This window comes from Maniola jurtina, chromosome 7, assembly GCF_905333055.1.
Source record: "Maniola jurtina chromosome 7, ilManJurt1.1, whole genome shotgun sequence".
In the NCBI taxonomy this organism is placed as follows: domain Eukaryota; kingdom Metazoa; phylum Arthropoda; class Insecta; order Lepidoptera; family Nymphalidae; genus Maniola; species Maniola jurtina.
Genome location: NC_060035.1, coordinates 11,236,626 through 11,254,563, shown reverse-complemented (window position 1 = coordinate 11,254,563; position 17,938 = coordinate 11,236,626). Strand labels below are relative to the sequence as shown.

The window sequence follows — 17,938 nt, the reverse complement described above, 5'->3', positions numbered from 1 at the left end:
AGTTTACAAGGTCGCATATAATACGAGTATGACTAACTGTACTTTTAATAGGTATTCAATGGGCCTTATGCAAAGTGCCAACTACGCTTCTACTTACACACACACTTATCCGAACCGAGCGCGTCGAACGAGTCGAATGAAACGAATTTTAGAATTCTGTGTATGAAATCTCATGAAACCTCGCACACTTCCGTGCGTCGAAGATTCGGACGATTCGATGCCGGAAAGTGTACGAGTTTTCATGAGATTTTATACAGAATTCTAAAATTCGTTTCATTAGACTCGTTCGGCGCGTTCGGCTCGATAAGTGTGCGTTCATATTTATGCTATACGCTTGTAAATAACCTTGTTATGCTATTGTGTTGCTTGTCACGACAATTGTACCTAATGCAAAACATTATAAAATTATGTGTTAGATGTTTACTTGTTGCGAATAACATCTAATCTAATCTCAACCTATAGATATTGTATGGAAAAACTGACTGACTGATCTATCAACGCACAGCTCAAACTAATGAACGGTTAGGCTGAGGCGCGCAGATAGCTATTATGACGTAAATCCGCTAAGAAAGGATTTTTGAGAATTCAACCCCTAAGGGGGTAAAACAAGGATTTGAAATTTGTGTAGCCCACACGGACAAAATTGCGGGCTAGTTACGGTATAAATCTCACAAAAGTATTTTAAAAATCATCATAAATGTCAAGTAAGGCTTTCACCGGTTCTTGATATAGAATTTTATTTTTAAATCTCCTTAAAGGATTGGGTGGATCGATGCGGGAAGAAAATGTTCAACTTGGAATATGCTTGGAATATAATATACCTCGAGGGTTTAAAGATACGGAAAATAATAAAATTATTAATGATGAAAATGAGATTGCAAAGCTCATACGAATGTTGATACTGCGGTTAACTTTTAAAATATAATTTACCTATTTGATTTACTCTACGTACCTACCTACATAATCATATTTCGGAATCAAAAACATAATGAAAACGTTCAGAAATCTATAGGTACATACATATTATGTATATATAAAAAACTTGGCGTGAAGGAGTGGATGTTGTGTGGGTAGGTACTAGGGTTAGAAATTTTTATAACGTAGTGCCTAGGCACTCACTAAGAAAGGACTTTTGGAAACTCAAAGCTATAAGGGTATTAAAATAATAGGGTATGAAAGTTTGATTAAATTCTGACATTGTTCAAGTTTTATCCATGAAAATTAGTATTTGACTTTCAGCTGTTTCCAGATTTTAGGGACTTCAACCCTTCAATGATTTTCAAAAATTACAAACCTCAGAAAGCTTGAATTGAAATCTGTAGGTATGTACATTTAGGAAATATAGCGAGTATTTTTTCCACTTCCCACAGTATTTTTAGCACATTTATACCTACATGACTGTGTACCAAGATAACGCTGCGCAGTAAAACGTATGTTTTTCTATGAAAGTCTACGTGACAGTTTTGTTTTACGTGCTAGTTGGCGGCGATGGGATTGGAACATATTCCCGTTCTATTTTATGAAAGGCCGTTGGAGAGTATTTTTAGATTGTTTTTATGTGTGCGATATTTTATATACCATCGAAATGTATTAAAGTAAAACCTATTTGTTACAATGGAGCGATACCTACCATGAAAGTTTTAATTTGGCTATACTTAAATCAAGATGTACCCAAGAATGTACCCTACTAAGAAATAATGAAATCATGATTTAAAAAAAAATTGGTACTAAGTGGGGAAAACTATGAAATGACAGTGGTTTTTTTAGATTTTCAAAATAAATTATTGTTGGTAAACTTAAATAATTTGCAAATTAAAACGCATTGGCATTTAGCATGTCGGTAACGTATGTTTTACCACCCCAAAGTCGTCCATCGAATATATATTATTGCTTTTACTATTGCTAAATTGTAAAGACGATTTTTGTATAATATTTATTGTATTATGGTACCGACCTTAATTCTATCTGGGCCACCTCAGTTTCGAAATCCGAAATATTGTCACTAAAGTCCAACATTTTTGTCCATAAAATAAACATAAAAACCTAAATCGCAACCGTTGGTTTTCGAATAACTAACTGATAAAGATAAACCATTGCTCAAAAAGATTACAACTATTTTCAATCATGACTTTTTTTAAACTAATGATTTTGACTATTGACATTCATTTTTTCTTCTGTGATGTGCATAAAAGGAGATTCAATAAGTATATAATATCTAATTATTATTAAATGAATTTTGACCTACAAAATCCATTAAAAATATAAGAACCGTAATAGTCCAGTGGTCAAGATGTCTTCCTCCTATTGGGGACGCCGGGGATTCGGTCTTTCGGGGTTAATAATAATAATTAATTATGTGCGTTTAAAGCAATTATTATTATTAGCCGTGAGAGAATATCTCGGATGTGCCTCGAATTCAAATTGGACATAATATTATGACGTAGATATATCAAAGATGTCCACTGAATAGCTTGGATTTGGATCAGAAATCGGATAAGTGCGTATGCAATTTCCGAGTTCGGTCCGAATTTTTTTGTAAGCTTTTTTCACGGATTCGGATCAGATGAGTGCGTAACTGCTCTAACGGTGAAGTAAAACATCACGAGGAAACCTGCAGGGCTATGCATCTAGGTCAACTTAATTATATATTTTAGTTAAAAATGTTAATTAAACGTTAATTTATATATTTTAGTTAAAAATGCAAAAGAATTAATTTAAAAAAAAATTATTGGTACTAGGTCAAATTGATTTGATAGGTAGCTTGACTTGGATTATATTATTACAGCAGTTATATAATCTTCGGTAGGTACCTACCGTAATTACAAAATTTAAACTGCCAAGCAATTAAAATAACTACTAGGTAATACTAGGTAATAATAGGTATAATACGTCTACGAAATAACTCATAGTATCCATATTAATTTACTTGATTCATTTGTTAACGGAAAATAATTAAGTTAAATTAATAGAAATAAGTCTTGGCGGTATAAAAATACAGGAAGATTTAGAATAATTCGCTGGTTTGTTTGTATGTAATCGATAAACTCTGAAACTATTGAACCGATTTTAATTGTTCTTTCGTCATTAGAAACTACTTGAATAACCGCGAGTGAAGCGAACACAGCTATAATCAAGGACTCTTTAATATGGAGCCACGTAATTTCACGCACAAAGGCAGACACGTCGTCGTGCGGATATCTGCCTAGAAGGAAGAAATAAAGAAAGAAGCCATGTAATGTAACTCAGAAAAAATTTATGAATGGATAAGAATGGCTTGAGTGTTGAGACGATATCGTGTCGTAATATGGAATTCCATATTGAACGAATCTGATTTCCTTTCATTGTTTGAAATCATGAGGATATTTCGTCGAAACAAACAAACCGACATTTGTCTATTCCAGGCAATATTTCATCAGAAATACGAAATATGCCGCTTCATGCTGAGAAAATAAGGATAAAATTGTTTAAATTTAAGTATATTTATAATAAAGGAAAAAATTATTCTCTGTCATGATTTTTTTTTGATTGAACTTTAGAGAAAATCGAAAAGGGGATAAAAATAAGATGAAAGGGAAAGTGAAATACAGTTTGACTTGTAAAAGACAGCCTTTGTAAATTGTTTGCCTGCGTTATTTTTATAAGAAGCCTGTCACTTTGCGTGAGGGTTCTGTTCAGAGCTTTTATTATAAGTTGAAACTTCAACAAGAAAGTGAAAACGCGTAAGTATTTATGTAGCCTATGTGGTAATCCAGGATATAATCCATCTACATTCCCAGCCAAATCCGTCCAGTAGTTTTTGCGTGAAAGAGTAACAAACATCAATACATCCATCCATACATACAAACTTTCGCAGTTATAATATTAAGTAGGATTTTTGCCATGTAAACCCTCCTCGGTGGCCACCCTCAGCGCATATTGGAAGGCTCCGAGATCTCATAAGCACGCAACAGCGCCTCCCTTGTGCGTCGCCCATTGAGCTCGTCCCGGAGGAAATAGCCTCCTGAATGCATGGACTTCGCTATGAGGCATATTAAATCTGTACAATAAACTTAATTCAATTCAATTCAAATTATTTTTATTCAATTAAACTTTTACAAGTACTTTTGAATTGTCAAAATAATCTACCACTGGTTCGGAATGCCGTTCCTACCGAGAAGAACCAGCAATAAACTGGCGGTTGCTCTTTTCAAGTATTCAATTTACAATAACATGCCATACTGTATACAAGCAATTGCAGCGCCGTGTATTGCTGGAGCGAGTTAAGTCCAAGCTTTTTTGTCATTTACATAATCTTCGATTGTATTATAAGCTTTTTCAGGAGCATACTTTTAATAGATAAATATTTTCTTTATTACACAATATTAGTACAATAAATTTTTTATTTATTTTATCATCCTACTTCCTCCTTATCAGTATTTACTAGAGATCGTAAGGTAGGTACCGCAACGTTGCTTAGCGTTACGGCCGGGCCCTGCTGGCTTAGTTTCAACAATAAAAGAAAGTCTTATAACGTAATAAGAAACTTATATAATTTTGCTTGATATGAACTTATCGCTTTAAAAATACCATATAAAAGCGGATATATTTTCCGTTTTAGAACGAAATATTATAACTTCCACGTCGCCTTAGGACGCCTACACAGTACGGTAAGTAAAATAAATTAAACGGGCTTTATATAGCAAGTTCTCTCTTCAAATATTATACCTATTTACTTTAGAGATTTTCCCTGAAGTAACTTTTGACGTCCTTTTTGTTACAGAGTTGCGGTTGTAATAAATTGAAATGTAAGAGGTCTCGTGGTACTATTTATGTTGGTATCAATTCCGGAAAAAATCTAATTCCAAATAAGAGAGATTTGTATTTAACTACTTACACATTTTTACAGAAATCTGGAAAACCAGAGGTACAGATATTTGTTTCTAAAACTTGTCTACGTTTTATTGGGTTTGATCAATTAAGATTCAAATGAGAACCTAACTACGTTGGTATGGCAAGCGCTGGGGAGCACGCTACGGTTACTCTAGTTAAAACCTGCATATCAAAACTCAAGTTTCCAAACCCAGTGCTGGTTTGAAGCTATAACTTGATATGCTAGTCAGTCGGTTTCTCCTTATATACTCGAATATATATATTTATAAAGAATACTTTTGTTCCCCATCGGAATATTACCAAAGCCAGACGGTCTGACTAGTACTGTAAGTGCTTTTGCTAGTTTATTTCAAAGAAACAGGGTTTCGCCCAGTAGGAGGCTAAACTCAACATGAATATAAGCTTAACGTAAAACTATTATTATTATTGCATATTGCTATTATGATATGTCGTTTATTTTGTCAAGTAGGTGAAAGAATTAAATAAGATTTTTATGGGATTTTTTTCACAACTTTCTTTAACTATATCCATGCAAAAAATGACGTTCATCCATAGCGGTGTGATTACTGGACAGAACAACAAACAACACGCACTTTCGCATTATAATAATATGAGTTATGCTTTATCTTCATTTAGGTAGGCAAGAAGAGTAGAGCACCTTTATGGCTTCAAGGCTCCTGTTATCGATTTTTGCATTTGCCATGGCAGTGCAATATGAATTACGATGTCGTCCCACCTCTACAAAGAAGTTAATTATGGAACAAAAGCTGCTTAGCTATTTCATGTGTAGGCGGTTCTAAATGAGTTCATCTCGTCTTAATTAGCTAGCTGTTTGATTATAAAATCTGTTATTGACAACTGAGAATAAAAATTAGTAGGTACTTAGGTATTGAATATTAAAATTATTTTTTTCAGTGCTCAAATTAGTTGAATAGAAATCATAAACAATGCCTGGTTCAAAGTTCCTAATTTCTTTAATACTGTTAGCAATTAGGGCTATTTAGTTCTATCTGTAGTCTTTTTAATTTTTATTATTAGACTTATACTGTAGCCGTATGGTACTTAGTTGGTTAATTTTACCTAATTGTATTTATAATAAATCAATTGAAAGTGTGTTGTTACACTGACAAAAAAATAATACTTCATGTTATTGAAATATTCTGGTTATTTTGAATCCCTTGAGAGCTCTTTAACTTTCTGAGATAAAAATTGTCCTATGTCCGTCTCCAAGATGCCAGGCTATGCTTACTTAGCTTTGATTGTTTAAGATTTTTTTTTAGATCAGTTCAGTGGTTTATCCGCTTTTTGCATTTAACATAATATTAGTATGTAAGTCTTGGATGAATAAATACTCTATGTAAGTATGGAAGTTTGTATTTGTCATCAGAAACTTGTACTATACTGTCAAGGCTGAATGAAGTGATTAAATATCATGTTTCATGAAAAAAACCTCGTAGGTAAAATCAACTACACCAATATGTATAGAAAGCGCTGATTATGATGATAAATGATTCAATCGAATTAATTAATGCTCATATTATGTGGAAGCACTTAAATCAATCATGCTTTCATTTGATCTCGATTGGTGTATTGATTTCATGGATCGCATATAATTTGACACTGATTGATACATTTTCCACCCGCTGAAATATTGTCATCATGTTATAAACTGGTACCTATATGAGAGTGAAATGCGAGCGGTGTCACTATACAATGTAACACCAGACACAAACCTTTCGATAAATCAATGTAAATTGCTGCTATTTGTAAAGAAAATTCACTTCAGAATCCTCGAACAAAGATAGGTAGATCTATATATATCGGCAGTTTTATTGTCATTGAAATGTACGTTAGTATGTAGAGCTGACAGACGAACTCTAAAACAAATTGAATAAAGTTTTCTATTGCGTTAAAGAAGTTGTATAAACAGCTCAACTTCCTTATGTTTGTAGTTTGTACGACTTCCAAATCTTATACCTAACAGATTATACCCACAATTAATTCTTCAGAATCATTTCAGAATACCGAACTTTTTTTTATGAATTTTATGGAACACATATGGATTTTGTTCTCTTAACAAAAGGTACCTAAAATAAATTAGCTAGTTTACTGTAATAGGTTTGAGGGAGCTGACAGAAGAAAATATTATCATATCATAGAATCTGCGAAAAATTATCATCATCATCGTGATCAACTCATTTCCGCCCCACTACTGAGTACGGGTCTCCCCTCAGAATGAGAAGGGTTTAGGCCATAGTCTGCCACGCTGGCCCAATGCGGTTTGGCAGACTTCACACACCTTTGAGAACATGGAGAACTCTCAGGCATGCAGGTTTCCTCACGATGTTTTCCTTCACCGTTAAAGCAAGTGATATTTAATTGCTTAAAACGCACATAACTGAAAAGTTAGTGGTGCGTGCCCGGGATCGAACCCCCGACCTCCGATTAGGAGGCGGACGTTCTAACCACTAGGCTATCACAGCTTATTGCACACATAATTATATGTAGATGTTTATATTTATTGAAAATGGTGTAGCATCAATGTAGCATGTAGAAATGGGGGCGATCCCATTTAAATAAAGCGGGAAGATCAACATCAAATTTTCGTTAGAAACACAGCGCTGATGCGAAAACCAATAATGAAAAGCGACTTTATATTCTAAAATGTGGCCTTTCTAAATTTTGTTGGTTCGAAAAGATGTTAGCATAAAGAGCCTTTGGACAGTTTTTAATAAACTCATTTAAAAATATACCGTATATAATACCAAAACGAAGATAGGAAACTATTTAACGCAGTGAATTTGCCTTGAATGAAAGATTAACATAGGGTGATATAATAAGAATGAATAGCGAGCAAATGAGCACGTGGGCCAACTGATATTTAGTGAAATTCCGTCTATGAACATTTGCAGTCACACTAATATTATAAAAGCGAAAGTTTGTGTGAATGTGTGTGTGTGTATATGTTTGTTACTCCTTCACGCAAAAACTACTGAATGGATTGGGCTGAAAAGAATGGAGATAGATTATACCCTGGATTAGCACATAGGCTACTTTTTATCCCGGAAAATCAAAGAATTCCCACGGGATTTCAAAAAAATCTACATTCACGCGAACGAAGTCGCGGGCATCAGCTAGTAACAGATAAACTGCAAATACGTTGCTTGTTTTTAAGGAATTTATTTCCTTCACTTCAATCCTTGGGCCCTAATTTAAGCGAACAATACAAAACAAGCTCTTTCTTCACAATGCACACCCACCGTGCAAACTTAGCTCGTAATCTCCCTACATAAAAACCGGGCAAGTGCGAGTCGGACTCACACACGATGGGTTCCGCACCATCTTATAAGAAATCTCAAACCAATATAATAAAAAATTGCAAGGTAATGACGGACAGTGCCATCTTGATGTGATTTAGTAAACTAATTATTTCGGGAACACAAATCTTAATATTTTTTTTTGATGGAACCATAAGTTCACGGTTTTCGACTTTTTTCCCTTAGGTACGAGTAGTTGTGCTATAAGATATTCCTACCTGCTTTTCATGATTCTGGGTCAACGGGAAGTACTCTATAGATTTTGATTTCCCGAATTGACAGACATTACAGACAGACGCAGATAGACAGCGAAGTATTATCAGGGTTCCTTTTCCTTTTAAGGTACGGAACCCTAAAAATTTATATTTGATTGTCTGTTGGTTAGGTATCTACCTGGGCGTTCGCGCATAATGTGTTGAAACTTTGTACAGTTATTATAGGCACTTGCGTGACTGACACTTCAACGTGTCATAGGTGGCGCGTGTGTCGTTCAAACAAAGGATTATTATTGAAACACATGCCTGACACCAGCTAGTTTAATATACAAGTGTAAATTAAAAATTTATAACACCCCCGACGATCCAAAGTATTTGAGTTTTCCAAAACATCATTTTCAAATAAATAATTATGTATGTAGGCAACGTCCATCTTGACAGCTTGACATTTGTCTATTGACATAATATTATGAACCTAACGGTTATCTAACCTTCTTTTCTACAAGAAAACTAGAAAAGAGCTGATAACTCTTAAACGGCTGAACCAATTTTTTAGATTATAGCTAAGAACACTCTCGATCAAGCCACCTTTCAAACAAAAAAAAACTAAATTAAAATCGGTTCATTCGTTTAGGCGCTACGATGCCACAGACAGATACACAGATACACAGATACACAGACACACAGATACACACGTCAAACTTATAACACCCCTCTTTTTGGGTCGGGGGTTAAAAACAACATATATGAAAACACATGGAGTAGCTAAAAGCCTCGTTTCCCTTTTTAATTGCGTGGCTCTCTGCTGGAAGAGAATAAAACGGCATTGCAGGCATTCTTGCTTGCTTGAAAACTTAATTTGCTCTCTCAAAGTAGAGCTTGAAAGGATGCAATGAAACAAAAGTTAGTTGAAAATGAACATGATTTTTCTTTTGTTAATGTATTTACCGTGGTTTTTAGCAAGAGGAAATATCTCAATTTGATCAAACTTTTGTAGATGAATAAAATTATTGCGAATAGGTAGATTTAGTAAAACCAAAAACAGAGATAGCATTTGGCAGCATACATTTTTGTTTTATTAAAATTCAGCCAAATAAAGAATTTGAGATCTATAATCTCATATAGAATCATTTTGATGATTAACTTTAACTCAATTGAACAAATCATATTTGATTTGATCTGTCGTTGATCTGTATAATAATGAGCATCTCATCCTTATGCTTACTTTTTGATTATCTTTGAGTTTATGTTTGGTAACTGATTCATGAAATCAAACGAGTTATAAAATCAAGTGACAATCGATCTATATTAACATCTCGATTATCGGGGTGCTTCGGAGAGATTGATTCTAGTTACAAACAACACCATTGATTCTATTCTAGTACTGTTCAGCTTTATGAAAGGCGCGCTTTGGTTGACATGTGATATTCCTGATAATGCGAAACCAAAATATAATGACTAGACCACTTCAGTTAAGAGGGCTCTCTCCGTCACTCGTTTCATACAAACGTAGTTCCAATTTCATTTGAATATTAAGCAACCAAAGTCCATGAAATTTTGCAGACATATTCTAGAAACTAATATCTATGTCTGTGGTTTTCCAGATTTCTGTTAAAATATTCGGTTTCAAAGTTACGCGGTCTTAAAAATTTACATACAAATCTTTGAGCCCCTGTAATTTTAAAACTACATATTTTTAGAAAAATCTAGAACACCACAGACACAGATATTAGTTTCTAGAATATGTCTGCAAAATTTCATGGACTTTGGTTGCTTAATATTCAAATGAAATTGGAACTACGATTGTATGAAACGAGTGACGGAGAGAGCCCCGTTAAATCGATGATACTAAATTATTAACTTCTACACCAAATATATGTTTCATTATTACAAGAAGACACAAGATCAAAGACTTTTCTCATAACTACTGACGAACTTCAAATTGAAAGTTACACCGGAGGATAATGCTGGTAATAATGATGATGAGACTATTTTTGCTTATATACATAGCATTGCTTATTTTTAATATATGTAGGTCCAGGTATTATGAAAAGTCGATCAAGGTTTGCAAGGAAAAATTCACATCTGACCTTTCCTACTACGAATACCTACCTAATATAGGTACTCACTACAAATCTTTGACGAATACCACGAATATTTTACGAGTATTTTGAGGATAACAGTGATCCCCATCTCAGAATATTAATTTTTGTTTCAATGGAATAATCTGCACTCAGCGGGAAGTAGTTACTCGTCTAATGTATTTAGATCAGTCGGATGGTCCGAGTAACTATAATTTATTAGAGAGGTTAAGAGGTGCGTTGTATACGGGTACAAGCTTCAATCATCGTTGCTTATTTATAGCAATCATTTGATATACAATGTTGCAACTTCCCTCGTTATTACCTATATTCATTAAACTCAATATCCAATGGTATCGTCTCAATAGGTGGATATCTATTGCTGCTCTTGAAGTTATTTTCACACTTCACAGTTTTATGCCTTTTGTGGTTAGCAGTTCTTTCAGTTTTATGTTGCTAGTCTACCTAAAGTGCAGTCTACATCACAGCGCTTTCTAGTCCTCATTCCAGCATCTTGAAACCCCAAAGTATATCAGCAGCCCGAGTTATGTGCCTTGGCTTTTCTACATCAACTTTACGACTCGTTAAACTAATATATCGTATGCTCTGTTTCATCTACGGGTCTATTCAATTCTGATTGGATCACGTACGTATTCTTTGAGCCAAGCTCTCGACCTTCATCGCTCGCGTGTTTGAGCTCTTAAAAAGATTTAAGAGAAGTTTCCTTAGCGCGCTCTTTAACGCTTTCCATATACACGTAATTTCGTTCTTATTTGAATATTAACCTTTTAGATTTAGAGATTTGAGCCCGTCTAACTTTAAAAAATCAAAATATTTTTACAAAAATCTTGTGAATCAAACATATAGATATTAATTTCTAAAATATGTCTACAGAACTTCATTGAGTTTGATTAGTTAATATTCAAATGAGAACAAAACTACGTTTCTTTGGAGCGCGCTACGAACAAAATCCTCTTAAGGGACTTATTTCAATTTGATCTAATAAAAAGCGAATAAAACCATTTTTAGATACAATAAAATATACCGCGGAAGGTATTAATGGGCCGCAAGGGAAATCCGTATCAGATCTATCCTTGCAATCCATCAGTAATATAAATGTAGAGTGAAAGTTTGAAGGTCCCACTCATTTCCCTAGACGTTGAAACGAGTTGCAGTTGGTAATAAGTTTTATGATAATAGTTAAAGTTGGCACTTTGTATTAGAATTCAGATTAACTGCTGGCCATAGTAGTTTTTATATAATTATGAATGAAGGACTTTGTTACAACTTTAAAAAACAAAACTTATACATTGCTAGTTTCAATAATTATCTACTCTTCTTAAATCATCACTTAAGACGATGACGATGATGACTTCTCTCGATTGAGACATTCTGCCTATGGAGCTTCATCCACTGATATACTAAAAAGCAAGATTGGTGGCTTTAGTTATTGGTCAGGTAGTTTACAGATAACTTGTTGAAAAGTCCTCAGTTTACTAAACTAGTGCACTGAACGCGAGTAATAGACTTGCACGAGACTGGGATGGTACACTCTATCAAATTAAAATTGTTCGAGTATAAAGTTGAGTGTAAACATCGTTGAAAAATAAATAATATGAACAAACGTGCTCTTGAGTTGAGTTGAGTATTTCCTGTTTTTTTTTTTTTAAATCGTTGCAATTCATGTTTGCTGACTAAAAACTTTCAGAAATTCAAGCTACAAACTGTTGCTTCAAAGCTTTCAATTTAATTAAATCCTTCTAACAAATTATGCTGTGGCACTAAACACATTTTGCTGTTCACTTAGAGCGGGGGAAAAAATTTTCATTTAGAAAGAGGGGAAATCGTTCATTTAGTAAGAGGGAAAAATTGTTCGTAATTGTTGATAATGAGACTATTGAACGCCCGTGGCGTCGCTCGGTGACTATATCAGCATCATCATCATCAACCGATAGACGTTCACTGCCCTGCTGGAACAGGTACAGGTATCTTGTAGGGACATCCACACGCCATGGTCTTGCGTCGCCTGAATCCAGCAGCTTCCTGCGACTCGCCTGATATCGTCCGTTCACATAGGACGGAAGCGGTAGCTTTAAACATAACGGCTCATTCACTACAGCGTGCGAGGTAAATATATTAACTTTACAGCCGGCGCTTTCGTGTTTACGTTCAGAAAATCCAACGATTTAGTTTGGGTACCTACATTACCAAAACACACTACGGCATCTGATATTTGATTTATTGTTAACTGATAGGTCCTATAAAATGGTGTTTTACGTTAGACGCGGGGCTGCAATTGCTTGTACAATATGGTATAGTATTATTGTAAATTGAATACTTGAGAAGAGGAACCGCCTCTGGAGGAACGGCATCCCGAACAGTGGTAAATTATTTTGACGATTCAAAAGCTATTTGTAAAAGTTTTGTTTGATTAAAAATATCTTAATATATTCTATTCTAATGAATTACTCCTAAAGGCCTTGTTTGCTTGAATGACAAAAAGTGAAACGACCGAAAGCGTTCACTGAATATGAACGGAGAGAGCAAAATAAAGCTTTGCTTCTGTCGTGTTTCCCAACTTCCACGAAACCTCTCGGTTTGATTATACAATTTACAAGTGTAAATTAAAAATTTATAACACCCCCGACGATCCAAAGTATTTGAGTTTTCCAAAACATCATTTTCAAATAAATAATTATGTATTTAGGCAACGTCCATCTTGACAGCTTGACATTTGTCTATTGACATAATATTATGAACCTAACGGTTATCTAACCTTCTTTTATACAAGAAAACTAGAAAAGAGCTGATAACTCTTAAACGGCTGAACCAATTTTTTTAGATTATAGCTAAGAACACTCTCGATCAAGCCACCTTTCAAACAAAAAAAACTAAATTAAAATCGGTTCATTCGTTTAGGCGCTACGATGCCACAGACAGATACACAGATACACAGATACACAGACACACAGATACACAGATACACACGTCAAACTTATAACACCCCTCTTTTTGGGTCGGGGGTTAAAAATACCATCAATACCTACTTAACTCATAATTGAAATGTCAATAAAACAGTTTAAGGGTGGATGAATTCCGAAAGGTCGTACGTTATAAATACACCCACGCGTTAGTCTAATAATAAATTGTCGTATTTACTTTTAAGCACTAGCTTGGTACACAGCAATAATTGTTACATATCCATACCTACTATCCATCCATACTAATATTATAAATGCGAAAGTGTGTCTGTCTGCTACCTTTTCACGGCCCAACAGTTTAACCGATTCTGACGAAATTCAGTATAGAGTTAGCTTGTATCCCGGGGATGGACATAGGCTACTTTTTATCCCGGAAAATCAAAGAGTTCCCACGGGATTCCTAACGCCCCATCCTATGTTATATATACCGTAACGTAACTTTAATAGCCTGCCATGCCACTGGACATAACAGAGACGACGTAAATAAATTGAAGAGAATATTTGGACTCTTCTTTAGATTTCTATAAATTTTTAGAGACGTACCTAATATGTGCTCCGACTGAAACTTAATACATGAATGGTCAGCTTCCAACGTCGGAATTGGCTTCCATCTATAACGTAGGGACTTACTAAGTGAAATTCTTGAATTTCAAATTCCCGACGGGATGAAATAGGGGACGAGAAACTTTGCACTGAAAACTATTCGATAGACCCCAAACAAAGCCCAAACCGAATATTTACGTACTCGTTTTATACCTACTCGTCTTAAAAACCGTGACGTAGTAGAATTACAGTGCGTCAGAAATTTCATGCAGACGTAGTTTAAAATACTAGTTTATTTATATTGGCTCCGTAAAACTTTACGAGATGTTGCCCATGAAAAATTCGAGATCGTACTAAAATTTAATAGAAGTGCAGCAGTTTTACACTGATGCCAATTAAATTTTATAGTTGAACAAGCAAATAAACTTTATCAGCATATCTGCTATTCCTCACGAGACTCATTCATTGTAATCGTTTATTTATAGAAAGGCTAGCAATGCCCGCGACTTTGCGTTTATATTTATGAAAATTCCGTGGGAACTCTTTGATTTTACAATATAAAAAGTAGCCTATGTCACTCTCCAGGTTTTTGGCTATACCAATGCAAAAATCACGTTGATCCGTTGCTCTATTGTGATTGATGAGATGAAAAAACACACTTTCGCATTTATATAATAGGCAGTGATTTAAAATATGGGTAGTGATAGGCCCTGCCCGCATTGCACGTGTTTTCACTTTATCCCACGCAGACATCCAGCGGGAAATGCTTAACGTAATAATATGATAACAGAAACTAGCTTTGTTCAGAAACTTGTCGGACTAACTAGTTTACTTGAATCAGGTTATTGGATACTGAACAAAGACATTGGACAAAGTTACTTCGTGAATCCTTATCAATCAATCTTTCCATACTAAACTCCATCTAACGAGTGGATCAAATTGAATAATTCTTTTTTTGTTTCAAAACACAGAATAAAAACTTGAGATTTTTAATGTAGGTTCAAAGATATTATAAAACTCCAGATAGACAAAGCCCATGCGATTATTATATTTTAAAAGTGAAGGCACATTTGTGAGCTTGTGTGTTTGCGTATAGCAGCCCAGCTGCAGCGATATTGGCGCAAAATTGGAAGACCTTTTGACGTCTACGAATGTGCTTCAAAACATGGCGGCTGTTTCAACCTATACTATATTTCTCTCTATAACATCCGATATCCGACATCGAATCTATAACATATGAAGAAATGAATATAAGAGAGGAAGTCGTGCGCATCAACTAGTTTATATAAAGTTAAGCTGTATCTGCAATAAGTACACTTGTTTTACATAAACCTACGTTTGCTACGTAGGAGGTAATTGGAAAATGAAAAACCCATCATGAAAGAAATTAATTAGTAAGTACAAAACGAGCCACGAGTGGCCACGCCTACATAAGAGGATTACACAAATAAATCTTGGAGAACAAAATAAAATAAAATAGAAAACAATCAAGTTTTCACAAATTAAGTACTTTAGTGGGTAGATAAATAATAATTTATGGTATGTCTAAAATAACAATGGAAATTTTAAAGCGAGTAGATAAGAAAGCTGATGTTTTAACCGCCATATAAACTTAAATTTCACTTTGTGACACTGATTTCCAATCTATTTACAATACAAAACTGCCAAAATATCGTACTAATTTTATTCCCTAGAAGATTACGACCTGTGATTACGATCATTATAAGTGTATAAGGATCCGGCTTTACTCACGCGTTAAGTTGGGCTTACGTCGACTAAACACGTGAGTAAAGCTGGATCCTCATATTATACATATATACAATATATTTATAATGGAAATCTTTCACGTTAGTTTAAACTTTTAACACTAAATTTTTTCAATAATTTTACAAGGGCCGGTCTTTAAATAAACGGTCTGTGCAGACGATAGATTGTTGTCCACGGAGGACAAAAATAGATCACTAAGAACTATAAGAACTAACGCAGCTCATCGCATAACCCATACGATTGACTGGTAGTAGAGCGAAACACCGTAGTAAAACATGATGCACTTTTGTCTTCCGCGGACAATAATTACAACCCCAAGTATACGCAGGCCCTTAGTGAAGATCTGTATAAATATTATAGAAGATGGAGGACGGTACTCCAGAAAATCTCTCGCATACCACTTAATATATGCATAGAAATATATTATATACCCTCATAAATATTTTATATATCAGGGTCTTGACCCCTAGCCATTAATCAAATAATGGTAGGGGTCTTCTTTGAACAAATGCCAGTGGGCTTCCATACCCTTCCTCAGAAGAATCAACTAAGAATGTGATTTCGACTCTCAGGTTTAACGATTACTTATACATGTGAGTGATAGTAGCTATAACAGATTTACAGATTTTGGTCAACATTGCTATAACAACTCCCATAAAGGAAGAATTTCCAGAAATACCATGCGAGCGAAGCGGGATGGGTCAGCTAGTAGTAAGATATATTATAGAGGAACTTTACGCGCAGTTGGCTTTATGAGTTGCAGGAATTTCTAAGTACATGCTTTAAGAGAATTAGTTGAATCAAGTTACTGCTGCCAGTGTAGACAAAGAACGATGTTAGTTAGCGTAACTTAATACACAGTATACAATTTGCTGCTGTATTCTTGTAGTATATTGTTTTTTACATAAATGGTTCAGACCAGCTGATATGAATTCCGTGGCCCATGAACATTTCAAATGCTGCACTACAATATGAACCGACAGTGCGTTGTCGGCTGTTATGGAATCTGTTTATCCGCTATAATAACCAAATATCAAAGTTTGGGGCGACGCTGTCTAAAGGACTTGCATAATAATTTTCCTGTACCAGAAAAGAATAACCTGGTATAACGAGTGGTCGAAGTCTACCAGACACTCAGGTGGTGTTCACAAATTGCAGCATATGGGATGAACGATCATTCAAGAGGTCTAATACCAATTTATTTCCTAAGGAGCTAGATTTTAGAAGCTGTACAATGTCCGTCAGTATCAATGTTAGAATTTTATTAATCAGATAACTTTAATCAGGTCCATCAAGTAATATCTACTAATTGCTTATTCTCTGAATAAACAGTAGAACGCCCAAGTCTACTGAAACTTGCACCTTCGTGATAAAATAGGTCTAACATGTGGGAGTACGCTATCCTGCAATTCTGCTTCTTACATAGAATTATTAAAACAGACTTCAAGTTTGAGTTGTATTTAAACGATCCAATTACTTACTTGATTGTGGCGACGTTGTGTTGCTGATAGCTAGTTAAAACTAACAGCAACAAAGGATCACGAGATGCGAGGGTTCGTGAGAGCTAATTTTAGTCTATTTGCTTTTGAACCGAGATTGCCTTACTTCCACTGTATTTGTGTACCAAAGATCACACAACTTCCTCCAAGTTCTGTCAATTGAGTTGATTACTTACCGACTTCCGATTAAGGATGAGTTTCTCAATCCCATGCGTATGTTTTATTTTATAGGAATATAACTATGTGCACCGATTTCTTTAAGATTTTTAAACCGACTGCACCAACCTTTTTGACAATTCAACCAGAATTCTAAATAATCCTTTCATAGCGGTTGTCCAAGTCATAATAGCTATCTGCATGCCAATTCAGCCCAATCCATCCAGTAGTTTGAGCTGTGAGTTGACAGATCAGTCAGTCAGTCACTATTTCCTTTTATATAGATTTGCATTTTTTTTAATTTGATGTAGTATCAACACACGAATTTGACTTTAGTAGAGTATGCAAAGTTAGTTTTAATTGAATTCATATAAAACTTATCCTAACAATTGCAAATACAACAAAAAAAAGAATTATTCAATTTGATCCACTCGTTCTCAAGTCATGGCGTGACCAAGGGAAATAGGGATTTATTTTTATATATGTAAGATTATTATAAGTATAGATTAT

At 34.7% G+C, this 17,938-nt stretch overlaps 1 protein-coding gene and 1 long non-coding RNA gene across 16 annotated transcripts in view; one reads left to right on the top strand and one right to left on the bottom strand.

Moving 5' to 3' along the window:
- The window catches only part of LOC123866919 (cAMP-specific 3',5'-cyclic phosphodiesterase), a 600,070-nt gene that overhangs the window by 103,034 nt on the left and 479,098 nt on the right, over window positions 1–17,938 (bottom strand). The gene's annotated exons all lie outside the window — the stretch shown is intronic.
- Window positions 589–17,719, top strand: LOC123866926. Its single transcript, XR_006796281.1, has 3 exons — window positions 589–600; window positions 5,936–5,938; window positions 17,578–17,719. It is a non-coding gene; the product is annotated as an uncharacterized LOC123866926 (long non-coding RNA).